Source organism: Manis pentadactyla, chromosome 16 (assembly GCF_030020395.1).
Source record: "Manis pentadactyla isolate mManPen7 chromosome 16, mManPen7.hap1, whole genome shotgun sequence".
Lineage (NCBI taxonomy): Eukaryota > Metazoa > Chordata > Mammalia > Pholidota > Manidae > Manis > Manis pentadactyla.
Window position 1 is genome coordinate 78,493,255 of NC_080034.1, and position 13,413 is coordinate 78,506,667.

At 40.1% G+C, this 13,413-nt stretch overlaps 1 protein-coding gene across 1 annotated transcript in view; it reads left to right on the forward strand.

Annotated features, from left to right (window-relative positions):
- Positions 1 to 11,452: 11,452 nt before the first annotated feature.
- Positions 11,453 to 13,413, forward strand: part of LOC118925645 (cytidine monophosphate-N-acetylneuraminic acid hydroxylase) — a 129,428-nt gene continuing 127,467 nt past the window's right edge. The window contains exon 1 of the mRNA XM_036911679.2: positions 11,453 to 11,561. The gene's annotated coding sequence lies outside the window, so the exon portion shown is untranslated. The remainder of the gene's footprint in view (positions 11,562 to 13,413) is intronic.

The window sequence follows — 13,413 nt, forward strand, 5'->3', positions numbered from 1 at the left end:
ATTGATCCATTGACTATTCAGGAGCATGTTGTTAAGCGTCCATGTGTTTGTGAGCCTTTTTGCTTTCTTTGTACAATTTATTTCTAGTTTTATACCTTTGCGGTCTGAAAAGTTGGTTGGTAGAATTTCAGTGTTTTTGAATTTACTGAGGCTCTTTTTGTGGCCTAGTATGTGGTCTATTCTGGAGAATGTTCCATGTGCACTTGAGAAATATGTGTATCCTGTTGCTTTTGGGTGTAGAGTTCTATAGATATCTATTAGGTCCATCTGTTCTAGTGTGTTGTTCAGTGCCTCTGTGTCCTTACTTATTTTCTATCTGGTGCATCTGTCCTTTGGAGTGAGTGGTGTTTTGAAATCTCCTAGAATGAATGCATTGCATTGTATTTCCTCCTTTAGTTCTGTTAGTATTTGTTTCACATATGCTGTTGCTCCTGTGTTGGGTGCATATATATTTATTATGGTTATATCCTCTTGTTGGACTGAGCCCTTTATCATTATGTAATGTCCTTCTTTATCTCTTGTTACTTTCTTTGTTTTGAAGTCTAGTTTGTCTGGTACTAATACTGCAACACCTGCTTTTTTTCTCCCTATTGTTTGCATGAAATATCTTTTTCCATCCCTTGACTTTTAGTCTGTGCATGTCTTTGGGTATAAGGTGAGTCTCTTGTAAGCAGCATATAGATGGGTCCTGTTTTTTTATCCATTCACTGACTTTATGTCTTTTCATTGGTGCATTCAGTTCATTTACATTTAGGGTGATATCGATAGGTATGTACTTATTGCCATTGCATGCTTTCGAATCATGGTTACCAAAGATTCCAGGTTACTTTCCTTACTATCTAAGAGTCTAACTTAACTCACTTAGTATGCTGTTACAAACACAATCTAAAGGTTCTTTTCTATTTCTCCTCCTTTTCCTTCCTCCTTCATTCTTTATACATTAGGTATCAAATTCTGTACTTTTTGTCTATTCCTTGATTGACTTTCAGGATAGTTAATTTAATTTTGCATTTGCTTAGTAATTAGCTGTTCTTCACTGTGATTTTATTACCTCTGGTGACAGCTATTCAACCTTAGGAACACTTCCATCTATAGGAGTCCCTCCAAAATAGACTGCAGAGATGGTCTGTGGAAGGTAAATTCTCTCAGCTTTTGCTTATCTGGAAATTGTTTAATCCCTCCTTCAAATTTAAATGATAATCTTGCCAGATAAAGTAATATTGGTTCCAGGCCCTTCTGCTTCATGGCATTAAACATATCATGCCACTCCCTTCTGGCCTGTAAGGTTTCTGCTGAGAAGTCTGATGTTAGCCTGATGTGCTTTCCTTTGTATGTGATCTTATTTCTGCCTCTGGCTGCTTTTAACAGTCTGTCCTTATCCTTGATCTTTCTCATTTTAATTACTATGTGTCTTGCTGTTGTCTTCCTTGGGTCCCTTGTGTTGGGGGATCTGTGGATCTCCATGGCCTAAGAGACTTTCTCCTTTCCCAGATTGGGGTAGTTTTCAGCAATTACCTCCTCAAAGACACTTTCTATCCCTTTCTCTCTCTCTTCTTCTGGTTCCGCTTGGATTGGTCACACAGTTCTCTCAATATTCTTTCATTCTTAGAGATCCTTTTTTCTCTCTGTGCCTTGGCTTCTTTGTATTCCTCTTCTCTAGTTTCTATTTCGTTTCTTGTCTCCTCCACTGTATCCAACCTGCTTTTAATACCCTCCATCGTGTTTTTCAATGATTGGATCTCTGACCTGAATTCATTCGTGAGTTCTTGGATGTCTTTCCATACCTCCATTAGGATGTTGATGATTTTCATTTTGAACTCCATTTCAGGAAGAGTCACGAAGTCCATTCATTTAAACCTTTCTCAGAAGTTGTATTAATAATTTTACTCTGGACCAGGTTCCTTTGGCATTTCATGTTTGTATATGGCGCCCTCTAGTGTCCAGAAGCTCTATTCTGGAGCTGCTCTGCCCCTGAAGCAATGTCGGGGGTCGCAGGGGAGCGGTACTGGGGGTAGGAAAGAGCTGTTCCCCGCCTCCTGGCTGCTGTGCCTGTCTCCACTGCCTGAGCCATGGGCTGGTCACACAGATGTAAGTTTTTGTCCCAGAGCAGCCGGATATGGATCCCTGCTTTCCACAAGCAGCCGGAATACCAGTCTCCCCAGGAACTCTGCATGTATTAACTTTCCAACCCTGTAGTCATGCGACTCTCATGAAAGCACCATGAAATGTAGGTTTGCGCTCCCAGAGCAAATCTCCACAGCCAGGTGTTCAGCAGTCCCAGGCCTTCCACTCCCTCCCTGCTCGGTTTCTCTTCCTCCTGCCAGTGAGCTAGGGTGGGAAAGGGCTTGATCCCGTGGAGCCACAGCTCTGGTACGTTACCCCGTTCAGTGAGGTCTGCTCTTTTCTCCAGGTGTGGGCAGTCTGACGCTGTCATCTTTCCTGTTCCTCTCTCAGGATTAGTTGCGCCAATTAAATTTTCTAATTATATCCAGTTTTAGGAGGAAGCCTCTGTCTCTCCTCTCATGCTGCCATCTTTAATATATGCCTCTTTTTTTATATTTATTATATTTACTAGGGTAGGGTCAGTGTGTTCTAGATCTTATGGACCTTTGTATGAAAGAGACTGAGATTTGGATCCCAGCTATGACTTGAGTAAGTGACTTTGCACTTTAGGCTTCAGTTTCCTTACATGTGAAATGTAGATAATGATCTTTACATCAAAGAATGATCCTGGAGATTAAAGAAGATAGTGTGTCTTGTCGGGAGTCTGTCCGAACCGCCAGCCTGATGACACAGTCCGGGCAGTTGGATGGAAGGGACTGCACAGCGGCCTTCCCAGAGGAGCAACCCCGATATCCCTCCTGCTCAAAATGCCCCTTCTAATAAATTTCCTTATTTTGGTTTCAATTCAAACTTCACCTTCAGGGAATAGGCCATATCTAATTCTCCCTGAAAATTTTAGGTACTGACCTTAAAGGACATTGGGAAAAACCACTACTGTCCTGTGAGTACCCCCGATGATGGGAAAGTGAGACCTCATGAGAACTGAACCCAAGTTTACTAGAAAAAGATATGGGAAATTTACCTGGGTCAAGGTTCCTTCCCCCACCCCTACGTGGTCTCCAAATAACATATTCAATGATTAATGGCAACAGGTGCGTACAGAGAACAAATGCTATTCTGTGGTTAGCCAGCCAGAGAACAGCCTGATAAACTATAAAGCAAATGAGAACAAGGCATTGCCTAACTCCAGATTAGAAAAATCTCCATTGTAAGTCTTATTAAAAATGGGTCCGAGGCGCAGTCTGTAAAATTTGTCCCTGCCCGCCAAAAGGTCATGGTGTTCTTTTAAAGAGAGCCTCCTTCTTTCCTACTGGAGATGAAGAATGGGAGTATAACTATGAAAGAGTGAGGGCCGTACATAAAAAACAATAGAATAGTGAACTTTAGATAGTCATCTGTAAAGAAACCAAGAGTCTGGCACCTACCTAACCTTTGTGAGATTTTCTGGCCACATTAACTAAAAATCAAGCTTACTTAGAAACAAGTTAACTGCTAAGACCTGCCAAATGATGTAATCTCATTCTCCAAACTCATGTAACTGTGCTATGTGTCAATTATATGATTAACATCTGTACTTTATATAATCTAAGAGTATATAATCAAACTGCCACTTTTCATTAAAGGCCAGGCTCAGCTTTTGCTAGTGTCTGTGTCCTCACTCATTCCATCAGTCACCCACGCCATTCATCCTTCAGGGACTCCTGGACTTGCTGGAGCTGGACTCCAGCAGTGTCTAGAGCTTAGGTCTGTGTCTGGTACATGGTCATGGTTCAATATTGTTGTTGTGTTTGAAGGAAGACTACTGGAGTTGTGTCTTCAAATATTCTTCCAGTTGATGAAAACAGTGTGTCTTTGGTAGAGTCAGCTCCAAATTATTTCTGATACTAAAGAAAGAAAGATTATATGAAAATTATTTATATATTATCTTACATACAACATATACATTACATTTCATATATTGTGAACATAATATATAATAATACATGGTATACTGTAACATGTTTATAATATATATGCAATATATACATAATATTTCAACATGAAAGTATCTATTTTTTCACATTATAAAGCTAATTTACACTTACTGTCAAAAACATTTAAGTGATACAAAAATGTAAAAAGTAGAAAGTAAAAGTCCTCTATAATTTTTAACCTTCTTTCTAAGATATGGTGCTTATTCTCTCAGATTTCTTATGTGTACATGGAAACACATAATTTTTAGGCAAAAATGAATCACACTACTCATATTGTTTCATGTTTATTCACCAAGATTTCTTGGTACTTGGCATTTCCATGTCAATACATGTACAGCAACCTCATTAATTTAAAGTGTGGCTTGGTTTCCAATTGTTTGGACGTGCCACGGTCTGTCTAGCCCAGTCCTTTCTAATAGATATTTGGGTTAGTCCTAAACTGAAGTTTTCATAAATAAGGCTACCAAATAAACTCCACATTTAAGAGAATAATTGCTGCTTTCTCCACTCCTTAAAAACATTTTTTAAAAGGCTGGGCTAGTTTCAATAACTAAATTGCAAGATAGGCTTACTTAACCTCAAGATGTGAGCCTGTACCACTTCACACTTGAAACCAAGGGCAGCTTCAAGACCCAGAGAAAGTTAGATTATGAGCCAATCAGAGTCTAATATCTAAAAGAAAATTGAAATGAAAAGGCTGTATGTAAACAAAACTGAAATTGTAAAAGGTTGGACTTAAAAAGTCTAGCTGTAATGTATGGACTGGTTTTTGATCCTGATTTGATCCAGAATACATATAATGTACAACTGGGGGAATTTGACTGCTGAATGAATATTTGATAATATTAAGCACTTTTAAGTAAATGTGTTAGATTTGGTAATGACATTTTAGTTAGGTTTACTAGAATCCTTACAATTTAGAGATATATACCGAAATATTGGAAGATGAAATTGTGATGCCTGGGGTTGGTTCTGGGATCATCCATTTGGAGAGGACAGAATTGTATATGAGTATGTGTGTGTGTGTGAGGGTGGGTGGGAATTGATTATATCTCCTTCTTCCTACTTTTGGACATTGTATATGCAATTTTGTGTTTTGTGTATTCAGTATATTATGGTAATAAGTTGAAGAGCCAAGTAGGCTTTGATGACTTTTCTCTTGTGGTAGAGAAAAGTTGAGAAAGAACTTGGGGGTAGGAGGAAGTCTTTTTAATACAGGATTTATTTCCTCCTGGATTTAGTCCAGGGGTGAGGAGCTTTATATTGTTAAGGTCACTGACTCGTAGGAGGAAAAGAAACCAAATCAGGATATATGGTCTTAATTCAAAAGATTAAAAAAAAATAAACAGAAAGCATTAACTTTGAAAATTCAAGAAAGAAACCACAAAATTGGAATCACTAAGTAATTATGATAATGATTGAGAAATAAATATGCCCAAATTAATACTGCAAAATATTATGAATAAAGTAGGTCAAAATTATATTAGAGTTTAAAGGAGAGAGAAATAAATCCTGACTGAGGGTGGGGGTGTCAGAATAGTGATTTGTTTGAAGTTAGTAGACCTGGATTCAAGTTCCATCTCTGCCAATTACTAGCTGCATGATCTTATCTTGCAACCTCCCCTGACCATCAGTTACAAGTAAAATCATCCTGCCTAACAGCTTTGCTGTAAAAACTATAAACTGACTATACATGGCATAAGTCTTGGCACATTAAAGCAATAAATAGTATGGTTATAACATTCATTAACATTGTGTTTTCATATTCATTTATTCATTTTTCAAAGAAACACCAAATCAACTTATCCAAGTAAAAAACTGAAATTTTTTTGACGGACTGGCATTTATTCCCTCTTCCTAACAGTGCTGCCCATTTCCAACACCTCTCTTTTATGCGTGGTCTTGGTGGAAGGGCAAATCCAGTGGGCTGCCTTCCACTTCAGAAGCTTTTTCCTCCTGTGACCGTGGCAGAGCGAGCTTGGTTTTGAGACTCTGACAAACGCTGGATTCGATCCTTAGCTCTGCATCTGCCTCCCTAGAGCTGCCCCTTGTTATGACAGGTTCCCAGGCCAGTTCTCTTTTTGCCTACTGACTTTCAGAGCTATCTGCTCTCTCACAGTAACTCTTTTGCTGGAGGTAACCAGGATTGGGTTTTTCCCATTAGTAAGCAAAAATTCTTAGTCTTCTCTTCAGAATTCTGGCCAATTAAGGGCTCCTGGAGATAGAGGCTGTTGGCCAGTAAGAGGAATAGAGGTGAGAACAAAGGAGTAGGTGAAAAAAGAGCAAAGATGGGGCTTGTGTGTGACCAAAATTCATCAGAAAGGTAGATGAGGATGTACAAGGAGACAGAGAAAGGAAGGCCATTTTTTTTTACAGTCATCCATTGCCTGCTCCCTAACAATGGCCAGAGCCACTTCTATCACCATGTCCAGCTCCCTACCAAGTCCTGTACTTCAGAGTCTACCCTTCCCATTCAAAGGCTCCACTCTGGGGTCAGTCTGTAGCTTCACAAGCACAATATACGTATGTGCTTCCCACCCACTAACCAAATGCCTCATCTCTCTACCAACCTGCCACCCCCACCCAGCACCCTGTCACTGCCAAGACCCCTCTCCAGCAGGTAGGGAGTGGATCCCCATTACTTTCAGCCCTATAGGACACACATATTGGCTATTATTTCAGACCTGTATTGCCCATGTTCATCTCCATTTGACAGTTATCTTAGGTTGAAATCTCATATAAGCACGACCTGAAGTAAAAAATTAAGACTTGCATCTTTTCAGAGAAGCACTCTTTCGAAAAGAGTGCATTGGTCTGTAAAGTTATTGCTTTTTACACAAACTTACATGGACTAAAACATCCAAGCAAATGTTGAACCCACTAAAATCATGACCTCAGATGCTGCTCAGTAATTCTCATTATTTGCTGCCAATTCTCCTCATATTTCTGAAACTCACTTTTTGTAGTTTCTTTCATTATCTAAATCCTAATTTTTTTTCCATTCAGTAATTATGTTCTGAGTGTCTAACAGGTTTCAAACTTGGGGTCAGATACTGGTGAAGAAGACATTGTGATTCTCAAACTCCTGGCCTCAGAAAGGACATAGACACATAAGCAATTATAAGAAGGAAGATATTCAAATTCTTCATTCCTAAGTAGTCAAATGTTTTTTTAGGACTGTTACCATTTGCAGAAAATTCTCTACAGCATCCAAAAAATTTGAGCAAGCTGATGTCTTTTAAAAGTGTATTTTAAAGGCACCCTCTCCAACAAAAGGAATCAAAGCTTTTAAGAGAAATCACTGGTGTGAAGTCTGGAGCAGGAAATCTGCAAGATGAATGTGGAATATCTTGTCATATAAGAGATAAGAAGCTATCAAATACTATTGGGATCATCTCAAAATGAATCACAGAAGCCAATTTGAAAAGATTCCCACTGGCCAAGATGGGCTGGTTTCATCAGATATGTTTAACTCAATGAGTTCAGAATGATACTAAAAAGAAATTGAAGAATGGGGAAAAATCATGCATTTATCCTCGCTTTCCTTTACAAACTGTATAACTGGGTAACTAAGCAATAATGGGAAATTTATCTTACAAAAGGATTATAGTTAGTGTATGAAAAAGGAATGCCAGAATTTTGTCATCTTTCAAGCCCCTAATGAAATAATGGATTAAATAGTATTGAACATATAAACATGAGCGACTTTTTCCTGAATGCATCTCCTTGAGCAAGGGAAACAAAATAAAAAATGAACAAATGGGACTACATCAAACTAAAAAGCTTCTGTACAGCAAAGGACACTATCAGAAGAACAAAAAGGCATCCTACAGTATGGGAGAATATATTTGTAAATGACATATCTGACAAGGCATCACCTCACACCAGGTGTTGGCCACACCACACTTAGGAAGGCCAACATAGAAAAGAACAGGAACAACAAATGCTGGTGAGGATGTGGAGAAAGGAGAACCCTCCTACACTGCTGGTGGGAATGTAAACTAGTTCAACCATTGTGGAAAGTCGTATGGAGGTTCCTCAGAAAACTCAAAATAGAAATACCATTTGACCCAGGAATTTCCTTCCTAGAAATTTACCCTAAGAATGCAGTTTCCCAGCCTCAAAAAGATATATGCACCCCTATGTTTATCACAGCACTATTTACAATAGACAAGAAATGGAAGCAACCTAAGTGTCCATCAGTAGATGAATGGATAAAGAAGATGTGGTACATATACACAATGGAGTATTATTCAGCCGTAAGAAGAAAACACATCCTACCATTTGCAACAACATGAATGGATCTAGAGGGTATTATGCTCAGTGAAATAAGCCAGGTGGAGAAAGACAAGTATCAAATGATTTTGCACATCTGTGGAGCATAAGAACAAAGCAAAAACTGAAGGAACAAAACAACAGGAGACTCACGGAACCCAAGAATGGACTAACAGTTACCAAAGGGAAAGGGACTGGGTGGGGGTTGGTGGGAAGGGAGGGAGAAGGGGAATAAGGGGCAATATGATTAGCACACAGAATGTAGTGGGGGGGCCATGGGGAAAGCAGTATAACACAGAGAAGACAAGTAGTGATTTTATAGCATCTTACTATGCTGATGGACAGTGACTGTAATGGGGTATGTGGTGGGGACTTGGTAATGGGGAGAATCTAGTAACCACGATGTTGCTCATGTAATTGTATATTAATGATGCCAAAATTTTAAAAAAGGGAAAAAACATAGCATTGAAGATTAATGGTTGCAAACATCACAAAAAGAAAGATCTTGACTTCTCTGGAGGTGAAAAACTTTAATTAATTAATATATGACATTTCTCAAAACATTATACTCAATACTGTCTCTATTAGATGTTCTGCCAAAAATTATTTTATTCTTAATAAAATTTGTGAAATGTAGAATGCAGTGTCCCTTTTTTGATGATTCATAATGCACATTAGTATATTAAATTCCTGCAATAAAATATGGAAGAAAAAGAGAGGACATCATGGACATCCTGGTAGAAGAAATAAAGCATTATCTATGAAAAACTCTTATAAAACAAATTGATTTTATCTTAATACTCTTATAGTCTTTCCTTTTTATAATGAATATGTATGTGCTTTTATAAAAGAAGAAATTTTAAGAAAAGATTTTTCTTTCTCTGTGTCTAATAATCTAGCTCAGATAATCACAAATACCCAATTCCTTAATGTAAAAGTAGCATTCCTGCAATTAAGGTCACTGAAATGAAAGAGCATCATGTATTTTGACACATAAAATTCTGATTTTTTAGGTCTCATAATTATATGGTTCTGAGTGATGTGCATAATAAACTAGACCATCTGATGAGGCATAAGTTGGTTTTGGAAAATGAGTGTGGAGCCAAGGGAAATCAAGCCAATAACTAGAGCCAGTATCCCCCCACCCAGTTTGAAGCTCTGTGATTTAGTTAGCTATATGGCCAGACCCAAAAGGGATCTGGGAAACTGTACAACAAATTAAGAAAAAAATGTGTTCATGTTGCTTACTGTCTTGAGTGTGCATGACACATTCTTGTTCATTGAAGCCAAGAGAGCATACAATGTAATTAATGACCTATTTTTGTAAGGGGTGCTCTTTGTTTTTGTGATCCCTGTCTTCAAATATGTTACCCCAGCCAAGAGGTTATTTATTCATTTAACCTACTTGAGGAGGGAGGCAATATAGCATTATGGTAAATGACTAGTATCTATTTGCCACAAACCACAAAGCAAACATTTACAGAGCAACTACTAAGCATGCAGTGAAGTGTTACAGAGATAGTTGTGGCCGTAACATCCATCCTTCCAATAAATATTTGTGGTGTGCCTACTATGAGTCAGGTGTTACTGCAAGTACTGTGGATACAGCAATGAATGAAGCAAAATTCCTTCTCTTATGGAGAGTATGATCTAGTGGGACAGAGAGATAATACCATATAAATACATAATAACATATCAAATGCTGATATAAACTGTGAAGAAAAACAAAGCAGGGTATGCAGATAATTATAGGGCTGCTATTGATTATCACATATTGAAAGCCTACTTTGTAGCAAATGCTGTACTAAAAGCTTTATATTCATAAACTCACTTAAACCCCACAACCTATGCAGAGTAGGCATTATTATTTTGCTGTTAAAGATGTGGATACTGAGGCTTAAAGAGGTGAAGGTCATTTAGCAAGTAAGTAGAGGAGGCAGATTTGAACCACTTCTCCTCCCTTTCCCTCAATTCCAAACCTGGGGATCTTAACAGTTACGATGGTAGCACAATGGAAAGGCAGACAGCCATGCTAATACATAAAGAATGATCTTATTCTTAATAACAATAAGTTATTCTTAATAACTTTCCTCATCTATAAAGCAAAGATAACAATACATATACATACAGTTGTTTCTAGGATCACAAGAATAAAATATGCATAAATTGGTAAGAATATACCTGGCTTATCAAACATTCTCAACACATGTCATTATGTCAAATATAATTCATAGGCAGGTGGTGAAGGGATTGATAAATACCTGGGACTTGGAGTACTTTCTCAGGGGCGCAGGTGGCACCTGAGTACATTAGCCACAGGCATATAGAGGAGATCAGCAGAGCCTTGGGAGTCCAGGGAAAGACTGGGAGGATGCCCAGTGCCAACCTCATTCACTTCCTCTTTGCTTCAGAGAGCCCCGGATGCAGGTATGATGTGAGAAGAAAGAACAGCACTTAGATATTTAACAAAACTGTTTTCTAAAGTCAACAGCAGCAGGTGCTACAGGTTGCTTTTTTAACTGATGGGAGGATACCAACTTGCTGCTTCAATAGTGGGTCCTCAAATTGGCTGATAATCAAAATAACCTGGGGAACTTTAGGAAAATACAGAGTTTCAAGGTGAAGATTTCTATGGTGGGGAAGTTTTATGGATAGCTAGCATAAAGCAAACAAAACCATTTGCTGACTGCTTTATATCCAAAACCTAGAGCAGTGCCCAGTATGTAAGAGAAACTTGATTAATATTTGTTGAGTAAAATTTCTTTATGCTCACCTCCTTCCTGTTGTCCCCTCCCCCAAACACAGAGGGCATTACCCCACCCTGTGAAACTCTCTCTGAGATGTCCTGAGTGTCCAATTGAGAGTCTTCGCAGGGGTGAGCCCTGTGTAGACAAAAGAAGTGCCTTTGCTCTTGATGGCATTCAAGGGGGCACGGGCAGCCCTCTTGCTCTAAACTCTTCTCTGTGTCTGCTGGAATACTAGCAATTGCTGCTGCAGTAACTGTGGCCCTTCCTATGGCAAGACAGTCCTATCTCCAGGAAACTCCAGTTCCTGTGACATAATACATTACATCCGGAGAGGAAGGGCATTGGAAAGGGAAGACGAGAGCACCAGGGGTAAAAACACTTCGTCCGTAGCTCGTCGCACATTAGCACCTCCTTGGCAGTGAGCAGTCTGGCTGCCACTTGAGAAGTAGAAAGGCTGGTCCTGAAGAAATGAGGCACGCAGCAGACTGACTGCAAAGTCACAGTAAGGAAGAGTCCCAGAGCTCGGGGAGGTCAGGCCATGAGGGCACCCAGGAAGTTCGTGGGGATGGGGTGGGAGAGTTGTTGCTGGAGGGGGCAGTGGTGGTAATGGTGGCAAGCATTTGAAGAGTTCAGAGGGTGTTGACACTTAAAAGAAATTTTCCCTAAGGTACACTTTGTCTTAGGCTGGTCTGGTGACATTAATGCTTCAAGTGCTTGATGCAGTTAACTTGTAGCTATTGAAATATATTGCTAAGGATTAGCAGTTCATTCCTGCAGACATTTTTGGATTACTTTCTGAGGGCTAAGGTTTAGGCTATAGAGGAGACTGACCCCGTATGCTGCCTTCATGAAGCCTGGCACTCCAGGGAGTCAGAGCTGGGTTTACACTGTTCCCAGGGTTATGGGATTGACTGGCTGTGGTTTCCTCAAGTCACTTCAGGCGGTTCTTTCCTGGTGTTGGGCACTTTCCTCACATACACTACTCAGCTGGAACACTTGAAGGGGCCCTCTGCAGGTCTTAGAGTTTTCCCTCCTTGCAGCTCTCTTGTCTTTGGTATTCTGCCCCACAAACTCTAAGCCCCTCAAACTCTCCAGAATCTCAGCTGTTTCCTCAACTCAGGGAGATTTCTGGAAAGGCGTCTTTCCCTGCTTTGTGAGCTGGAAACTGCAAATAGTAAGCTGGAGCAATTTCTTACTCTTCCATTTTACTCTTCCTTAGCACTATTTATTGTTGTCTGATTTGTTTAAAAAATTATTCTTCATATATTCTGCCCTTTTCTTCAGGTGCTTCAAATAGGAGGGTAAATATGGTTCCTGTTACTCCTTCTTGGCCAGAAGTGGGAATGTATGAGTCATTCTTGATCCTTTTGTTTTTTTACCCATTTTTGGTTTTAATTTAGATTTCTCTGATAACTAATGATGTTGGGCATTTTTTTCATGCACTCACTGGCCATTTGTTTATCTTCTGAAAGGAAGGAGCGACACACAGCAGCAGTTCACCGGAGAATTCCGCTTTATTAGGGAAAGGTGCTGGGTTATATAGGAAGGGGCATGGGGTGATTGAGGTGTCACTTCTGCGGGGCTGGTGGCTATTGGCTAGGTGCTGGGATTAGGGGGGCGAGGGGTGATTGGGCTTCAGGTGGCGCTGGCGGGAACCGAGGACCCGGAAGAGAAGCAGGAATTTCGCCATTTTATGGGTGGGGGCCCTTCCTTCCCCCCTTTCTCCTCTATGGGGTGTGGACGTTGCTTTCTCTGACTGCTTCCTGCTGAGCGGGGGCAGAGAAGGGAGTGAGGGCTTGAGGACCGGGAGGAAAGGGTTGATAGGACTCCCCACAGTAAGGACGAGTAGATGTGGGCTTCTTCAGGTTGGAAATCAGTGAAGGTTCCCTGTAACCATAGGTCGAGGACTTGTTTATTTCAATGGTGCCAAGAGGATACGGGTGTCAGGAGCCAGGTGTCTGCGGCCATTGTTTCCAGGAACAGTTTCCAGCGGAGAGAGGGGTCCGTCTCAGCATGTGGTGAGGAGGTTACGTGAGGGTGAGGGATCTTCTGTGGCTAAAAGCTGGTGGTTCCTGAGTAAAAGCTGGTTGAAAGTTTGATTAGAGATTTTACCGACTTGGGATTTGATAAACTTTATTATACAGGGTAAGAAGAGACAGGCGAGAAGAATGATTATTATAGGGTCTGCAATGGGCCACAGCCAGGTGAGGAAGGGGTTTGTTAGTATTGAAGAGAATGGGTTGGAATTGGAAGCAGAGTGGAGGCTGGAGGCAAGGTCGGTGAGTTTGGTAATGTCAGTTTCTACAATGCCGGATTCGTTGATGTAATAGCAGCACTCTTCCCGAAGGAAGACG